This window comes from Acomys minous, assembly GCF_964271855.1.
Source record: "Acomys minous genome assembly, chromosome: 7".
NCBI lineage: Eukaryota > Metazoa > Chordata > Mammalia > Rodentia > Muridae > Acomys > Acomys minous.
The window spans coordinates 65,735,494-65,754,063 of record NC_140488.1 but is presented as its reverse complement, the minus strand read 5'-3'; the positions used below and the strand labels follow the sequence as shown (position 1 = coordinate 65,754,063).

At 34.1% G+C, this 18,570-nt stretch overlaps 1 protein-coding gene across 3 annotated transcripts in view; it reads left to right on the top strand.

The window, feature by feature from the left end:
• The window catches only part of LOC311601646 (uncharacterized protein), a 339,815-nt gene that overhangs the window by 73,251 nt on the left and 247,994 nt on the right, over positions 1 to 18,570 (top strand). The gene's annotated exons all lie outside the window — the stretch shown is intronic.

Sequence of the window (18,570 nt, the reverse complement as noted above, 5' to 3'; positions counted from 1 at the left end):
TTTGTTGTGCTGTTCTCCATTCATATTCCTCTCCATTTACTAACCAAGCCCAGTATATTTATCTTTACTAACATTCATACAAACTCTCTTTTTTAAAAACTGCTCTTCGTGTGCCAACACTGAGATGCAGGTCTAAATTTAGTTATAATTAGATAGAATATTTAGTGGTCAAATTGAGTTATCACCTCAAATTCCTTTTCCATTGTATCAGAATTTACCCTCATTAATGGATTCTTCTAAAATAACTATTGAACTTGTCTAAATCCTTCAAATGGTCTCTGTTCTCTAGTAAGGATCATAGAAACTTGATAATCTAGTATTATCATTCAATCATAAAATATCTCTCCATAAAATAAATAAATATATTTTTTGCCTATTATATCTTACCTTATATTCAATAATTTTGAAGTGCAATCATTTCTTTTTTTTCAAGGTTCATCTACTTGTGAATAATGTAGTTAGTTTATATTTGGCCCTTTCTCCTTTTACCTTTATATAATTAATAATTTATGTAGTGAGTAATTAAGAGAAAGGAAATATTAAACAATAACCAACTTTCAGTGCATGGTGGTACATGCCTGTAATCCCAGCACTCCATGAGGCAGAAGCAGGCTGATCTCTGTAGACCAGGCCAGACTGGTCTACAAAGTGAGTTCAAGACAGCAAAGTCTACACAGAGAAACTTTGTCTTGAAAAACAAAACAAAACAAACAAACAAAAACGACAACTTGGTCAATCTTTCACCTTCTTTTTACAATAATTTAAAACATTGGCATCAAAATGTTTTAATCATTTCTACTTACAATTTTTGTTTATTTCATTCAGTGTTAAGCTTTTAATCATACTATCTGTTCCACCTAGAATTTACCATAGCTTCTCCTATTATTCAAATATAGTCTCTTTTTAAGCAATAACTGATTCATTTATTTATATAAACTTCCATTCATGCATCTGTCTCTCCAGTAGTCTGTTAAACATGGCACCATCTCTTTTTATAGTTCCATTAGCCATTAAATTCAGATACATGGTGACCATTATTGAATAAAGAGCACACAGAAGCAAAGATGAATTAAGTAATTAAAAATTAATTTGTGGAAGGTGAACCATGAATTGGCATACTGTGGCTTATTGGTTTATTTTCACTTCACAATCATTTGAAATCTTTCTTATATGTAAACATTCTAGGATGCCTAAAAGAGAAAAAACAAATAAGACAAAATTGTTTTCTTCAGAGTTTAAAAAAATGAGATACTTAGGTAAAATATTCTGATTTTAAAGTTTATATGATGTGCTAACTGGATTTTAAACCTCCGAAGGCCAATTTTTATCCTGTATCATTTTATATTAAGATTGCTGGCATAATGTTCATACGTAGTTGTCAAATAAATGTTTGGTGGTCATCTGGGCATGGCGATCTATTCTTGTGGATCCAGCTATTTGGCTTACTGAGGCAAGAGGAACACCTCAGCTAGGGAGTTCAAAGCCAACTTGAGTAGCATGGTGAGATCCTGCTTTTTGGGGGGTGTGTGCCTGGAGGCTGAGAACAATGATTGAACATGCCAAAAAAGTGTCATCATCACTGCTGTTTTTCCATATGTATTTTATTTGTCTCTTAGAAAATTGCTTGAAGTTTGGTTACACATGAGAATTTCTAATAATTATAGCTCATACTTACACAGTAGTTAATGCTTGGCAAATATTATTCTATGGTATAAATATAATGACTGTTATAATCTCCTTATCCTTCTTACAAGTTTTGGCAAGATGAAATTTCTTCTTCAGATGGCAGTAAATAAGAAAAGATCATTAAGTGTAGGGCTAACTATGGGCCAACTTATTTCTCTATTCTATAAATATTTTTATTATGTACACATTTGTGTTTGTATATGTAAACACAAGCATTCATGGAGGCCAGAGTTATCAGTTCCCATTGGAGCTAGAGTTATAGGTGGTTGTGTGCTATATGATGCTGGCACTAGAAATTGAACTCAGGTCATCTGCAAGAATAGTAAACACTTTGAACCACTGAGCCTTCTATCCAATACCTATTTTCTCTATTGATATCAGAAAAGAGTCATGTTTCTAACGATCCTCTTAATACAGTCTACTACCATATCTTGTTTTATTGTGGTAAAAGCATCAGAGAAAATTTTCAGTCTCATGAAAATTTTAATGTGTAATATCATGCAAAATCACACCAGTATACTTTATAATCTCAAATCTCATGTATAAGGGAAACTAGTAGTCATATAACACATATTTGGCATGCTTTTTATATTATGAGATGTTTATCCATTCCATATAAGAGGCCAAGTAACTGAGGCAGAGAAAATTGTTTGAGGAGAACCCAACATTTGACCAGGGTTTTCATTAATCTTTTATAACTGAAAAAAGAATATTATTGATTAGCCAGCTTTTATATGGGATCAGTAATGGGCAACATGCTCACTAAATCATAGAAGAACTAGCTGATACCAATATCAAAGGTCAGCTTTTAATCAGTGTCATCAGTCATTGTGTTAAGAGCTGCTCTGCCTCTTTATTGGTGAATAAAATCAGAAGTAAATTCTCTCTAAAAGAAGACAGCACACTGTGAGCCTTAATTTATCTCCATAACTTCTAATATACAGCTGCAAGTGTTAAATAAAGATAAAATAAAAAATTAAAAGAAATCAACTAATTAAAATTAAGTTTTTGGAGATAAGCAATGAAAATAAAGAGGATAACTATTTAAAAGTTATTAGGAAAGGAACTCTTAGTTTGAGGTCCGTCATCTGATATTTTAAATTTTTTAAATTGTCTAATAATTTCTTGATAATATGCAGTTATACTTAATTTTATTCTCCCACAATTGTGACTAATGTCAAGTATGTAAGTTTTAAGGCAAGCTTTCCCACAAGAATAAACTGTCTGAATGGAAACTAGTTATCTATTTATTAGCTGGTACTGGGGTCAAACTGTAAAAGAAAATGCTGTCTCCTTTTGAGGGTATTTGTGTAAACTTATTGCACTTCTTTGGAATGCAGCCTAAAGAGATATTTGTTGGAATAGGACAGGCCCAATGACCTATCTACAAAAGAAAGTGAAATTAATCAATGAAATAGGCAGTGCATGAGGTCAAATATCCCTCAAGCTTCTCAAGCTACACTTTGGCCATGGTGTACATTCCTCTTGTATATGATCTTTCTTCTAGGGAGGCAGCTTGGAGTCCCCCAAATGTTCCCAGAGCTTTTCTATACTTGTGATCTAACAGTGACTAGTCCTGCTGGATGCCTGTTTTTTTTTCTGATTCTCTTAAATTTATGTGTATGCTGTCATCCCAGACACGAGAAGATGCAGAGCAAGCAGAATGCTGAGGTAGCGAGAAAAGGAGAAGAAAAAAGAGTGAAGCATGGAGGAGAGGACAGGAGAGGAAATATAGTAGTCTCTGACAGAGGCAGAGCCTAGTTTGATTTACCTTTTTGCTAAAGAAAATTGATCTGAGTCATGGTACCAGAAGATAAGGGGTGTCTCCTGTTTCTTCTGGTCTCAACACCAGCAGCAGAGTCAACTCTTATGAGAATTCATAGAAGAGACAGTAGTAAAATAATTAGCCAAGAATTTAAATAGAGCAAGTAATAAGGAATAATATACTCCTCAGAAAAAAGAGTGGGCCAAGCAGCACCAGCCTTGATCGTGCTGGGCATGATGTGTAGTGACAATTCTAGAATTTTGGTTTCTTTAAAAAACACACAAATATTAGAATAATATGTTTTTGTTTTAATCTGAGGTGTGGGAATATGGAGCTGTTTTGCAGCAACTGACTATGGCTTGCCTTCTGCTCTAATAGAGACATGGTTTTGCCAGCTGCAGATACTTTCTATGACTGTGTGATGCTTGAAATTCTGGGAAATTTTCAGAAGGTTTATAACTGCTGGAGCCCTGATATGTATTGTCTGTTGTTGTTGGTTATTAAGTGGGTGGGGTGGGGTGGGTGTATGTGGTTATTGCAGTTTGTTAGTAGTTGTGCTCAAAGGAGAAACAATAAGAGAGTAATTAGATTCAGGGATCCCTATCTCTCTTCCTCCATCTAGCCTTCTTTCTCTCCTATTTAGTAATAAGGTGTGGAAACAGGGTAGGGGGTGGGTTGGAAAAAAAGAACCTACAAAGTAGCAAAGACAAGTTTCAATGAAGTTTATAATTCTCTTCTTACTGTGAGCCTTTTCCTTGTACTTCAACCAGGATGTTGAGAAGCTCATTTTACCCATAATTCATCTGATATAAGTAGAAGTATAAAGATGAAAGAATATGTATAGTGATTTAAGTTTCTCTGAAGCTAAAGATTATACTAGAGGAAAGGGTACTGGAACTCTAAACATGGTCCCCAGATGTGAAACCTTGAATTTCTTTCAATCTGACCAAAATAGCACAGACTACTATCACCCATTGTTCCTTACATCTGTTTTTATGTCCCTCAGCTGGTGTATCTGGAGTTGACTACCACTGTCTATATTTTGTCTATATTGAATTCCAGTTGACTGTGACCTTTGCTTTTTATTTATGTCCTATGTCGGGGCCTTAAGCTTGCGCATACATTGTTCTTTATGTATTATCTTTGAGTACCTAATTGTCATTATCTCTGGGAACTAACTTCTTGCCTAACAAAATGATAAGTGGTTCTCATCCTCTTATAGTTATTCATCACAATGCCATCGTAAATTTAAGAATTAGTCAAACATTTTTGTTCAGTTTTTATGGATTTTCTTTACTTCTCTGTATCCTTGGCATCTCCAAATTAATTTTAAGGAGTTCAAATAAAAGAAAGGAATTAAAATACATTGAGTAAGTGGTTAAATTATGACTTTTTTTCATCTTATCACCATTAATTCTTCCAATCCATTTGAATAAGGCAGATAAGTCCATTTGTGTAGATCTTATGTAATTTCTTTCAGTAGTTTTTTTGCAGTGCTTCTAAATAAATCTTAATATATGTCCTTATTAAACTTATTTTTAAGTATTTTATTTCTAAAGCTAGATTAAATAGAGTAGTTCTTATAACTCAAATGAGCGAGTGTTCATTGCTGGCATGCAAAAACATAACTAATTTTGTATATTGATTTTTATCTTGAAACATTAACTCAAATATTAGTTCTAATAGTTTTTAATGGTTTTCTTCACAATTTCTAATGTCCACTGGCAATAAATAGTTTTAATTCTTCCTTTCAACTCTTGTGTTTGTTATTTGTTTGTCTTGTACAGTTGGTCTGTTTATATCCTTCATGAAATATATTCTCAAAGAGAATTCATAGCAGATTAGTAATAAAATGTTTAAATTTGTGGAAGTGGATCTGTCAGTTCCTTTATTTTAAATTCATATATTTAACAAATATTGAATACCTGCAGTAATCAATCACTGTAGGACATATAAATCTAAACCTTCTAGTACTGGTGTGGTTAGATAAACCTTGGCACTAAAAATTTCATTGGCATAAAGCAACTTGCCAGGCTGAAGAGATGGGTCAGAGGTTAAGAGCACTGACTGCTCTTCTAGAGGACCTGAGTTCAATTCCCAGCAACCACATGGTGGGTCACAACCATCTATAATGTGATCTGGTGCCCTCTTCTGGCCTGCAGGTGTACATGTAGGCAGAGCACAGTATACGTAATAAATAAATAAATAGATATTTTTAAAAAATAAAGCAACTTTCCATGAAACATTTTTGAAAATGTCCAGTTAGTAAATAGATTAGAATCTCCCAGACAAAAATCACAACTTAAGATATCAGATAATTACTTATATAAAAATAAAAGCACATTTCATAATTGTATTATAAAATTTAAAATGATTTATTCCAATATTTTGTGATATAAGTAAAATAGTACTAAACATTTTAATATAATCACATTTAACATAATTGCTGTTCAAAGTTTTACCTATCAACAAAATTGATAATATTCTTTTCTTCTAATATACAATGTGACTTTACATAGATTAACTGTAAAATTTTTATCACATGTACTCGACAAAGGATTGATAGTATTCCAAAAGCCAAAGAGTTTAAATGAGCAGAGTAATAACTGAAAATGAATTTCCAGAACTTGATTAGATTTTACAGTTGATAGCCATTTTAGCATTAAATTGCTTTGCAAAATAATCACTTGCAAATAAACTTTAGATTAAAGCTCATACCTTGCATAGTTCAGTATGTTTTGGAAAATTTATATTTTCTTTACAAATATATGGAAAGCCCGAATGTGCTCCTAGGATAGTATATTGGGCAGACAACAATGTAACTGCAAGTTTCTGTGGGAAAATTATCTCACTACTTGCTCTTAATTTGGTCAGTTGTGTGTGTGTGTGTGTGTGTGTGTGTGAGAGAGAGAGAGAGAGAGAGAGAGAGAGAGAGAGAGAGAGAGAGAGAGAGAGGGAGGGAGGGAGGGAGGGAGGGAGGGAGGGAGGGAGGGGGAGAGGGAGAGGGAGAGGGAGAGGGAGAGGGAGAGGGAGAGGGAGAGGGAGAGGGAGAGGGAGAGAGAGAGAGAGAGAGAGAGAGGGAGAGAGAGAGATTTTCACATTATTTGTGAGTCAAACAGTCTCAGTCATTGAGATAACTAATACTATGTTTCTCCAAAAACGTTTCTTTTTTAATTTGGGTTAAATTCATTATGCATTTCAGTATCATCAGTAAAAGTTAATTCCCAATTACTTTTTGATAAAGTTTTGTAAACAATTCTTTCCATTCAGAAAAATAACAATATTGGCACCAAGTGTAAAACACATACAATAAAACTAAGATTGACTTTCTAACAAGAAAACCACAAATGAAATGTTAATTCCACTAAAGTGAATAACTATATTTGTTGATTTCCCTGGATCTATAACACATGATAAATCCAAATATTTCCTGTAATAATTACTTCAGCATGAATAAAAACATAAAAATCAAAGGTTTTTCATAGCATATATATTTTCCTGAGCTTGCTAAATTCATCCAATTAAACTGTTTTCTGCCCACATATATTTTTGTTAACTCCATTTTAACACATCTGAGTTAATTCCTGTTTAAGCCTTATTGAATTACTGTTTTCTTAATTTGAGAATCTTGCCTGTTGTTTGTGTAATTTTCCTTTACTTTAAACTCAGCTTTGACTGATTATATAAATTTCAACAACTGAACAGTTTTATAATATCCATTAACTCATAAGAAGCCAAGAAAATACTTGAAATGATTATGCTTATTTCTTAGTTAGCTATTGACATTGCTCCAAAATTTCTCAATTTTTGATCAACTCTGATCACATTTATTTTACTTGTATATGAGATAATTAACTGTCCAGTAATAAGTAGTTCTCTTTGGTTCTACTACAAATGAGTCATTTACAAACTTACTGTAGTTGGAGATTTAATTTTATTTTATTTTGTTTTTACTAAGAAATTCTGTTGGGATTAAATACGACATTAAATTTTCTATTTTATTTTACTGTTTTTCTTGTGATTTTGGAATATTTCATAAGGAATTAGATTTAGCGATATCACCTTTTCTTTAGGCACAGCAAGTATTTAGGCACAGCTATATAGTATTTTGCCTTGTTATATAGTAACAATACATACTCTTCTTTTGTTTAAAAGTATGATATTAAAAGTATAAAATTTTTCCACTTTCTGAAATAATATATAAGTTCTCTTTTGTACTTTCTCAACTTTTTAGTTGTATTATAACATGGAAATAGTAGGAATATATATATATATAATTATTGTATATATATATATATCCAAAAACTGAAAATTGACTCTCATAACTTTAACTACCATAGAATAGATTTCTGATATCTTCAGCCCCACTTAAAGGTAAAACAATAGTCTTAGCTCATGAGCACTATTAAACAGGTGGTGGGCCAAATTTGGCTGATAGGATTTAGTTTTCTGAGTCTAAGCTTAAAAGTTGACAAAGATTTTTAAAAAGCTGTTTCACAAAGGGATTTATCTCAGTGATCTATCCTGATAGGCGATCCTTTTCAATGCAGACTTATGGAATTATGAGTCAAAAAAGGAAATATGTAGATTTATGCATTTAATTTCCAACCAGAGAAGATACTCATTGGTTCTATTCACATCTTATTAGTTACACTATGCCTCATAGCCACATTTAACTTGAAGTGGACCAGGGAAGTATAGAAATGCAGCCTCATTTATGTGGGTATAGAACAAGTCATGTCCTTGTTTTTTTTTAGTGTTTGTTTATTTGTGTGTGTGTGTGTGCATGTGTGTATGCATGTGTGTTTGCATGCATGTCTGTGTGTGTGTATGTGTGTGTTGCTTGAGTTATTTGCATTTGTAGGCAATTATAAAATTACCATTTTAATAAATCTTCCATCCTCAAATTACTCTGTCCTGCTTTTAAGAGTCTATTATATTCTTTTAATGGGCACCAAAATTCCATGACATATTTTTGGCTAAGTCTTTAAAGTATTAATTTTTAAAAATTCATTACTTAAAAATATCACAAATAACATGTAAAATAATTTCATTTTTCTGAAGGTTTCATAATTCATTATCATTGAACAGTTCCTTAATATTGTAATTAAATGGTTAAATATGACAAGTTATTTAAAAATTTATTATATCATTTACAGTCTTCCAGGATTGTACCTACAAGAATTCCAAGCTATTTTTGTGCATTTTATCTAGAATTTTGGACATTCTTTTTTTTATAGCTTCTTAAGTATCATACAAATGGGTGCCTGGATGAGAGGTGGGAATATCATTGTCTATTATTAAGTCCATATATGCCAGAAAGGGCTTTATAGGCTTTAAAATATTTATGAGCATGTTATTTGTTCATATTCACCTCATTTTCTCCAACTTTTCCCAGACCTAACTGTCTTTCCTACTCACTGAAATTTTTGTCTTTATTTTTGCTAATCAAAACTAATTTATGGTACCAAAATATTCCTGGATATTCAGTCTTCCACTGAACCATGGCCAACTTAATAGGGGATACATTCTTAGAGAATATTTTTCTCCCAGCATCTAAGAGTTGCCAATAACACCATGCCTAACTTTTCTCTCCATTCTTTTCTTTGGTCTGGATTGTTAAACTTTCACAAGTCTTGTGTATTTTGCTTAACTACTGTTAAGTTTATATGTGCAAATGAACTACTGTGTTCCTTGTAGGAACCCACCATCTATTTTTCTTACAGTCTTCCTGCCCTTTCTTCTGTAATGATTGATGGGCAATGGTGGGTAAATTGCAGTGTTGGTGTTCTATATAGGGTTGGAAATTCTGAGGTCTCTTATTTTCTATACCTTCGTTAAATGGGCATCTGTGATAATCACTCTCTACTGCATATAGGAGCTTCTCAGATAGGGTTGGAAAATGCATCAATCCATGGTATAACAATAATTCATTAGAGGTCAGTTTAATACTGTTTCCATTTAGCAGCATAGTAGTAGTATGTTCTTTCCTATCTCAGTTATATGTTTTTGGCTTAGTAATGATGCCAGGGGTGGCTTTTATCTTGCAAAGTTGGACTTTAATCCAATTAGAAGTGTTTGGTTATTCCTATGATATTCATGTCACTCTTCACCAGTGGGTGTGTTTTGCCAGGCCATTCACTATTGTAGCTTGCAGGATTCATATAGATAGGTATGATTGGTGATAACTTTTATCCTCTGGTAGCATATGAAGTACCTTCCAATACTATGAAAGGTAGCCAGTAGGAATGAATCTTCCAAGTTTGAACTATCATGTTTTCTACATGTTTTATGGCCTAAGTATGTGATAGCTTAGCAATAGGGTCTTACTGTCAAGTTCTGGAGGGTATCCAAGAGAAATAGCAATAGTTTGTAATGTTTAGTTCTCTGTGGGAACTCAGTGACCAACAACTTCCACTGTGACTCAATCCTAGCACTTAGCTTTTTATCTGTCAGTCTCTGTTGTAAACAGGACAGGGGATGTTTGTCCTTTGTAGAATGATGTCATTTGAATTCGATGAGTGTGCATGTATGGAAGCTTCTACAGTCATTGATTTCCATATAACTTTTCAAACTTGTCTTTACAATAATTTATCCCTCGCTATATTTTTTCCTTTCCATTGTTGTCCATCCCAATCGAAACTATTGGTATTGAAATCACTCTTTAAAAGTAGACACAGTCTCACATATCATTTTCAGGAGCTCATATGGTAAACCCTACTATATGTTATGTACTGATATATACTAGGAAAGTGAACATGTAATTTCTGCTCTACAATAGGGTCAAACACCTTTAAAATGAGAATATCAGGCTGTTTGTTTGTTTGTTTTTTAGAAAGAGGGCTTTAAAAGGTATGGGTTCAGATGCACTAAAGCCAACCTTTATATGTTTGGACCAGTGAGTCTTATATGAAAATGTCCCTAAAGAATATGTAGTTTTTCTGCCTCACTTAACATATAAAGGAGCAAAAGCATGGAGAAAGGAAGTTATGTTCAGAAGATTATTCAACCTTGATTGCTATTTCAAATGTTATAAAGTGTCTGACTCTCATACCAGTGCTCATACATAAGCATAATAATAGCCACAAGACAATGGTAATTTATGGCTTCATTTTGGAGATATTACATTTAATAGCTATTTTTCTTCAACTAAAAATTAATATTAAATAGCAGGTATTCACCAATTTATTAACACTGTCATTCTTTGTGCAAGTACTTACATACTACTTGAAAAGTAAGCTCCAAAAATTGTACTTACATCCTGGTTTACCCCAACCCCACTCCAAAGGCACTAATAATGTGGAGATATACATAAATCCTGAACATTTTCTGAAGCCACTCTTTACTCTGCTCTACTTCCTTGGAAGTTAAGCAGTAATGATTGTGGAGCATTGCTCCATTCAACTGTTAGTCATATGAATGCCATAGTGCACTTGCCACATACCATCCATTTTGTGTATATTAATTTAACCAGTATCTTACAGCTCCACAAGACATGTTTACTATACTTATTTTCATAAGTAAAGAAACCAAGGAGCAGCTGATTAGCCTGTGATTAAGGTCTCAGAAGATTAAATGGGCATATTCGCTAATGCCTGCTACTTTAATATTAATTAATGGTTGAATGAAATTAGCTATTTAGTATCAATTCTATTTTTTAAATTTTATTTAAATAGTTTATTCAGATTACATCTCAATTATTATCCCCTCACTTGTATCTTCCCATTCCCCTTCCCTTCCATTTTTATCCTATTCCCTTCCCCTAGATCTGTGACAGAAGGGGACCTCCTCCCCCACTATAAGATCACAGCCTATCATGTCTCATCCTGGTATCCTGCTTACCCTTTCTCTGAGTGCCAGCAGGCCTCCCTACTAAGGGGAAGTGGTCAAATAGGGGGACACCAGAGTTCATGTCATAGTCATTCCGTGCTCCCCATACAACTGTGGAGTATCAATTCTAAAAGACTAGTTAATGGTAAGATGCTGATACTAAAGTTCCTTCCCACAGGGAGGAGTAAAGCTTTTTAATGTCCCACAAACAAATCAATGCACAATTCTGCCAAAGTTCACTCTAGGAAACCCAGTGAATTTATCAGGCTTTCTTACAGAAAAGAGCATAAATGAGAGGTTATTTACAGGGTGTGGGCACTCCTTCCCAACTAGACACACCTGAAAATCCTTACCCAGCAAAGATGAGGGCTTCCCTGCAGCAGTATAGATGGAAGCACTAATCTCTTCTCTGGCCTCTATATACTCTAGCACCCTCCTAATACTGCCTGGTCTCTATATACTCTAGCTACTCCCCCAATAGGCATGAAGAGTTTCCAGGTGGTAGGGAACAGCTAAATATTCAACAAAGAATCTACTGCCCTATCTTCCACTCTCTGTTGCAAAATAAACCATCATCAAGTCCATTCTCCTTCAAATGGGGACAAAGCTGATTCCCCCCAAGATAGCATTGTGTATGTCAGAGGAAAATGGCTCATGAAAGATACACTAGGTAGCAAGCCCAGTCAATATTTTGAAAGCATATTGTATTGATACATGCCAAAACTTTTCAGTTTCAGCACTATTAGTATTTTGGGTCCGAAAATATTCTGTTGAGTAGAAATTGTTTTGATATTGTAATATGATAAAAAATGTCTGAAAATATGTTCAAAACCACTTTTGAATGAGAATCACTGCACTAAATGAAAATTCAATCATTTCTGTCTCTAGAAAACAATTTTCTAATTCAAATCTTTCATTCCAAAGCTCTAACTCAATTCACACTGATTAAGCAATACTAAAGATCAGATAATATTTTTAGTTTTAACTGTCTCAGAATTAACTTTTTCTAAAAGTTTAAGGAAGGTTAAATTACAAAGGATTTATTTTTATCACAGTTAAATTACTTTTTAAAGGAAAGAAGAAAAAGTCAATGTAATTCTACCATTCCCCTATTCCTCCTTTTTATCCTGTCTCATTTAGCATAACATTCAGGAATATTTGTACAATAGTTCTTAAAGAATTTACCAAGATTAACCAGATGTTTATATTGAGTAACCACAAACTTATGTCAGAGAAAGCCTACAATATTTGAAAAAGTATGTGTAGATCACATCACTTCACTTTTGTCATAGGGGATTGCATCTGTATGAAATCTTTAAAGAGCTCTAATTTAGGATTCAAAGCAATACAGAACTTAGAAGACTAGCAGATCACTAATATTATTTTCTCTTCTTTACAACATCTACAGATTTTATAAAATAACTTGGTAGAACCTGTCCCTAAACAGAGATGTTTCACTTTATATTAGAAAATGTTGATATCATACCTTCTCAATTTATTAAATTATTCTTTCTATTACTGTTTTTCATTTACAGTCGAGTTTAAATACTATAATATGGTTCAGAAAAAGCTAGAGGTTACATTTTTCTATTTAATAATAAGTCTGTTGTTGTGATCCATGAAGAAGTTAAAGTAAAACTCAATCTAAACCAAGTAGTACATAGTGTTTTACATGCTAAACAATTCTGGAATGTTTTCGGAGCTGAAGAGATTAGAGAAAAATGCCATTTATATGAACAGAACTAAGTTTCTTGTTGTAGAAATAAGCACATTTGTCGTAGAAAGTAGAGAAGAAATTCTGTCCTTTGAACAAGCTTGTAAGAAACGAATAAAGCTTGTTAAAAAGTCATAGCTTTTGAACAATCAGTCATCATCTTGACCTTAAGTGAAAACTAAGAAAGCTTGATTGAAAATACTCTCATGGTATTTCTAGAATTACTGATCAGAAAACGAAAAGTCTCCATCTTTTCTCTGCGCCTCTTTTGAGAAAAATGATTTAAAAGCACGGTAGTAGTTCAGTCAATCATTAGTGAGGCATGAAGCTTTTCTCATAGAAAAGATGAAACATTTCTACAGGAGTAGTCCTAAAATCATAAAATTTGAAAGAATCACATAAAGGATTTAACACAACTTTCTTCCTAAGACTTATTCCGAAATTTTGATTTCATTTCTAAGTGCATATAACAATTGCCTGAGAAATAAAAAAAGTGATAATCAGCCCTGACCACAGATATTTTTCTGTATAATTAACTTATTCACATTACATACAGATCCCAATTCCCTTCCTCCTCTCTTCCTAGTCCCACTCTCCCACCCTTTTCCCTCATTGCCTCTCCCCTTCTCAGAGATGGGAGCCCACCACCACCATCACCATATGGTATCCTGCCCTGCCACTTCATGTTGCATCAAGACTAAGGGCATCCTCTTTCACTGAGGCCTGACAAGGCTGCCAAGCCAGGGGAAAGTGATCCAATACCAGGCAACTGTGTCCATTTCAGTGATATCCTCTGCTCCAGTTCCTAAGGGACCTACATGAAGACTGAGCTGCCCATCAGCTTCATGCGTATAGGGGGCCTAGGTCAAGTCTATGGATGCACTTAGGTTGGTGGTTTAATCTCTGTGAGCTCCCATGAACCTAGGTTAGTAGACTCTGTTGGTCTTCTTGTAGAGTTCTTGTTTCCTTTGGGTCCCTTTGTCCTTCCCTCAACTCTTCCACAAGATTTCCAGATCTCTGTCTAAAGTTTGGCTGTGAGTCTCAGCATCTGTTTTGATCGCTGCTGGATGGAGCTTCTCAGAAAACAGTTAGCTTGTCCCAAGTCTTCAAGCATAGCATAGTATTATTAATAGAGTCAGGGGTTGGCTCTCTCCCATGGAGTGGGTCTCAAGTTGGGCCAGTCATTGGTTAGCCGTTTCCTCAATTGCTGCTACATCTTTATCGCTGCCCATCTTGTAGGCATGGTAAATTTAGGGTTAAAAGTTTTGTGGATGGGTTGGTATCCCCTGCTCTCTATTGGAAGTCATGCCTGGCTATAGTGGGTGACCAGGTCAGTCTCCTTTAACCCCCCACTGCTAGGAATCTCAGCTAGATTCATCCTGTATCCTCGCAAGTGCTTATGCTGATTCAAGTCTCAAGCTTGTCCCAGAAATACTCCTCCATTGGCTTCCCACTCTCTTCCAGCCCTACTACCTCTGACCTCTACTTTCCCACACCTGGTCCCCACCATCTTTCCCCTCCCCACACTCTCTCTTCCACCTTTTCATCTATTTCCAATGTCTGTTTTATTTCCCCTTCAGAGCAGGGGAAATAGCACAAGTCCCAGATATCTTAGACTCAATATGAAATAAAACTTGGTCATTTTCATTTCTCCAAAGTTCTCTAAATTATTGTAATACACATTCAGTTATGAGAATCAAGCTCTTAGATGCTACCTTCAAATCGAATTTAATTTAATTTTCATTTATTTAACTAGTAAGGAAAGGCTTTGACCATGTGTTAGGAAACACACATATACAGCAAAAACACAAAGAGAAAGGCCTTCTGTAAATTGGTACTGGCCTTCACAATTCTTCATTTGGGTTGATTGTCATTCTCTGTAGTGGTCTCCAGTCTGTTGCAGAGAGAAGTTTCCTTAATGAGGGTGAAGACTACATTCATTTGGGAGTACAATGATAAATATTTATATTGTTGTTTGGTATTATATTGGTTTACTAAAGTAGCAGTTGTAGATTCTCCACCAATATACACTAGCACTGAGTAGTTTGATTTCTAGTATTAGGCGTGGTTTCCTTCTTTGTCTAATGTGCCCTAAGTACAAAGAAAGCTGGTCATTACCACCAATATGTGTGCCACTGCTACATCCTTAGCGTTATAGAAACATGCTGGTTATTGATGTAGTTCATTAGCATCATCTTCTACACTTAAAGCTCAGAGATTTTGTGGAATAGCAGGCAGAAAAAAATCTAGGAAGATGATTAATCAGTTGACATGGCATTGTGCCTCCTAGCAGCTAGAAGCTATCTCCATAAAATCTCGCTAATATGACTGGCCAAACATGAGCTGTACAAGATGACACCAGCAGAAATGCCAGAGTGCATAGGATATTGTATAGGTATGAACCCTATACAAAGAACCACAAGCAACTAAGGAATGTTGAGAGCAGGAAAATATTCTTCCCCAGTGAAGAATACACTAATTGTTTATCCAATACCAAGTGGCCAACCACCCCAAAAAATAAATGCAGGTAACATTATACACAGTTCAGATTATCTAGCATTATATGTGTATGCACATATACAGATGCATACAAGCATGTAATATTGGAAAATGAAGTAATAAATTTGAAGGAAAGCAAGGAGAGGTACAAGTCTATGTTTTGGAGAGGACTTTTATAATTTTATAATCTCAAAATTAAACATGAAATGCTCTCTGCAAAGCAGAGGGCAACACTGGGGAAACAAAAGCTCATTCTTTCTTGAAGGCTAGAGGATTTCTTTTTGAAGGTCTTTGAAGGCCATTTTGAAGAAGAACAGGCAGCTGATTGGCCCACATCAGATTCACTTTAAAAATGAGCATCCTCAATGTAAATTTGATTTATCAGCTATACTTGGTGTATAATTATGCAGTTTTGTGTATCCAGCATATCCCAGATAAGATGATCCAAGCATCACATTTTGTTTTGTTGTGTATTCATTTATGTGTATATGTGCATGGGAATGCTGTGGTGTGCCTGTGGAGGTCTGAGGACAACCTTGAGAGTTGGTTCTTCACTTCCACATATAGGTCTCAGTGATCAAACTCAGGTTGACAGACTTGGCAGCAGGCATACTAGCTCTCAAGCAGTACATTTAGGAGATGTTCTGTTTTGTAGCTTTCAAACAAGGCTTTAATCCTTATCATATCTCTTAGTTGTTATCATGATGCAAAACAGAATTCATGATAAATGAGTACCTATTCCAGTTATCATCAGAGAGGCTTCATCCAGCAATGGATGGGAGCAGGTGCAGAGACCCACAGCCAAACATTAGGTGGAGCTAGGAGAATACCACAGAAGAAAAGAGGGTGTGTGTGAAGATTGTAGGAGCCAGAGGGTTTGAGGACACGACAATCAACTAAGACCCACAGAATCAACTAAGCAGGGCTCACAGAGACTGAAGCAGAAATCAGGGAGCCTGCATACATCTGAGCTCGGTACTCTTCATATATGTTGTATGGTTGTGTAGCTTGATATAATTGTGGGAGGAGGGTCTTGTCTCTGACACTTTTGCCTATGCTTAGGACCCTTTAATTCCTATGGTGTTACCACATTCAGCCATGATATGAGAGTGTTTTTCATAGTAAAACAGAGAAGTTGATCTGGGAAGAGGGCAGATGCAGGGAGGAACTGTAAAGAGTGGAGGCAGGAGAAAGTGTGGTCAGGATATAAAGAATGAGAGAAGAATAAAAGATAAAAAAAATAAGTCATCACTCCAGAAATACTTTATTTTTAATAATTATGCTTTCTATCTCACATTATACTGCATTATAATTTATGTGGCATGCATTAAACACACACACATACACTCTTTTTATATCAGGTGGAATTTTTATTTAATATTGTCATGGTTATTTGTTCCATTATTAGTAGGCAATGGAAAAATAGTGCCTTTGCCTTTGCTGGTGGACATAGTTCATCACTGAAGGACAAAGAAAAAAATCACCATATTTCAAGATTTTTAAAAAGAATTCCCTTGAATTGCACATTTCTATTTTGTAAGTTATAATAGAAACAAATATTCCAGAAAGGAAAGTTAACCACATAATTAGCTTTTAAAAAAGATTTTATTTATTATTATCTATACAATGCTCTGCCTGCATGTACAACTGAAGGCATCTGATCACCTTATAGATGATTGTGAGGCACCATGTAGTTGCTGGGAATTGAACTCAGGACTTTTGGAAGAGCAGTCAGTGCTCTTAACTTTTGAGCCATCTCGCCAGTTCCCATAATTAGCTTTCTAATAGAATATTTTCCTTAATTTCAGGTTAAGTCTTGTTTTTCTGAATAGATACTTTTAAAGGATTCTCTTCTGCTTCTCTGGGAAACTTTCAAGTTCTTCAAAGTTATATTTTCACAAAAAAAGAAATATAATGAATTAGATACTTTAATTATTTAATATTCCTTAAATGCTGGAATTTATATTCATAGAACAAAAATGATGCTAATCTTCTAAAAGTTGTCCTCTGACTCTAGGTTAGCTTTTTTATTTTGGGCTGTAAAAATTTACTTTCATGCCAGTAATAGTCTATGTCTATACAAATGGAATTTTAAATTATGAGATATGTAGTTGAAATGTTTTTTCATATTTTTCTTGTTCCGATTAATATTTTTCTTAATGAAAATTATTTTATGCCTGCCTTTTATTTGTTTTTACCTTAGTAAGGTGTGTCAGTTTATTTAATGGTAATAGCTAAAAATCAGTTCTTGGTTTTGGTAAAGAAACAGTTATCCTAATATTAACACTAGATTTTCTTTCAATTGTAATGTATCATTTATTGCTTTATTTTATGCACACATCTGTATGTACATACATATGTACACACACATACATATATACACACTATTTTTATAATACTTAGAGAACTAGATAGTCTAGTGTTTCAGAAATGTGGTATAATACAATATAAGATTGGAAAAGTATCCTTTCCCTGTTTATGGAAGGCTAACATTTTAGCATTAGTAAAAAAGTATTAGCCAATGTTAATTAAAACATAATAGTAGTAGATTTTTCTGAAGAAAGAAAATTGTTTCATTATATGTAACATATAGTATGTAGAAGAAATATTCACGATATCTCTTTAAGAAGTCTAGGTTTTTTATTTTAAGTCATTACCAAAAACTACCAAAGGCAAAAGTAATGTTTGATAAGACTGACAGCCTGGAATATTATTTATAATATTTTAAAGGACATAATTTTTGTTGATAAACTCTAACAAAACTATTTAATATTAAAGTAATAAGGAGAACAGTTCAAGCAAGTTCATATGTGTAATAAATTTGATGAATTGAATCTTCTCAGTAGCAATGCATGGAAGCATGAAATTTTTATACTATCCCAAAGCAGTATTTCTTGTTATCATTGACTGATAGTTTTTAGAAATTCATGCACTATAGCATTGTCTAGGAGAAAATAAATGAAAATATTGGTGTATGGAAACCTGCAGATGTTCCAGATGATTCCATTAAGAAACATCTATCTTAATATATTTTTACTTTTAAAAATTATTTCATGTTTATGGGTTTATTTGCCTG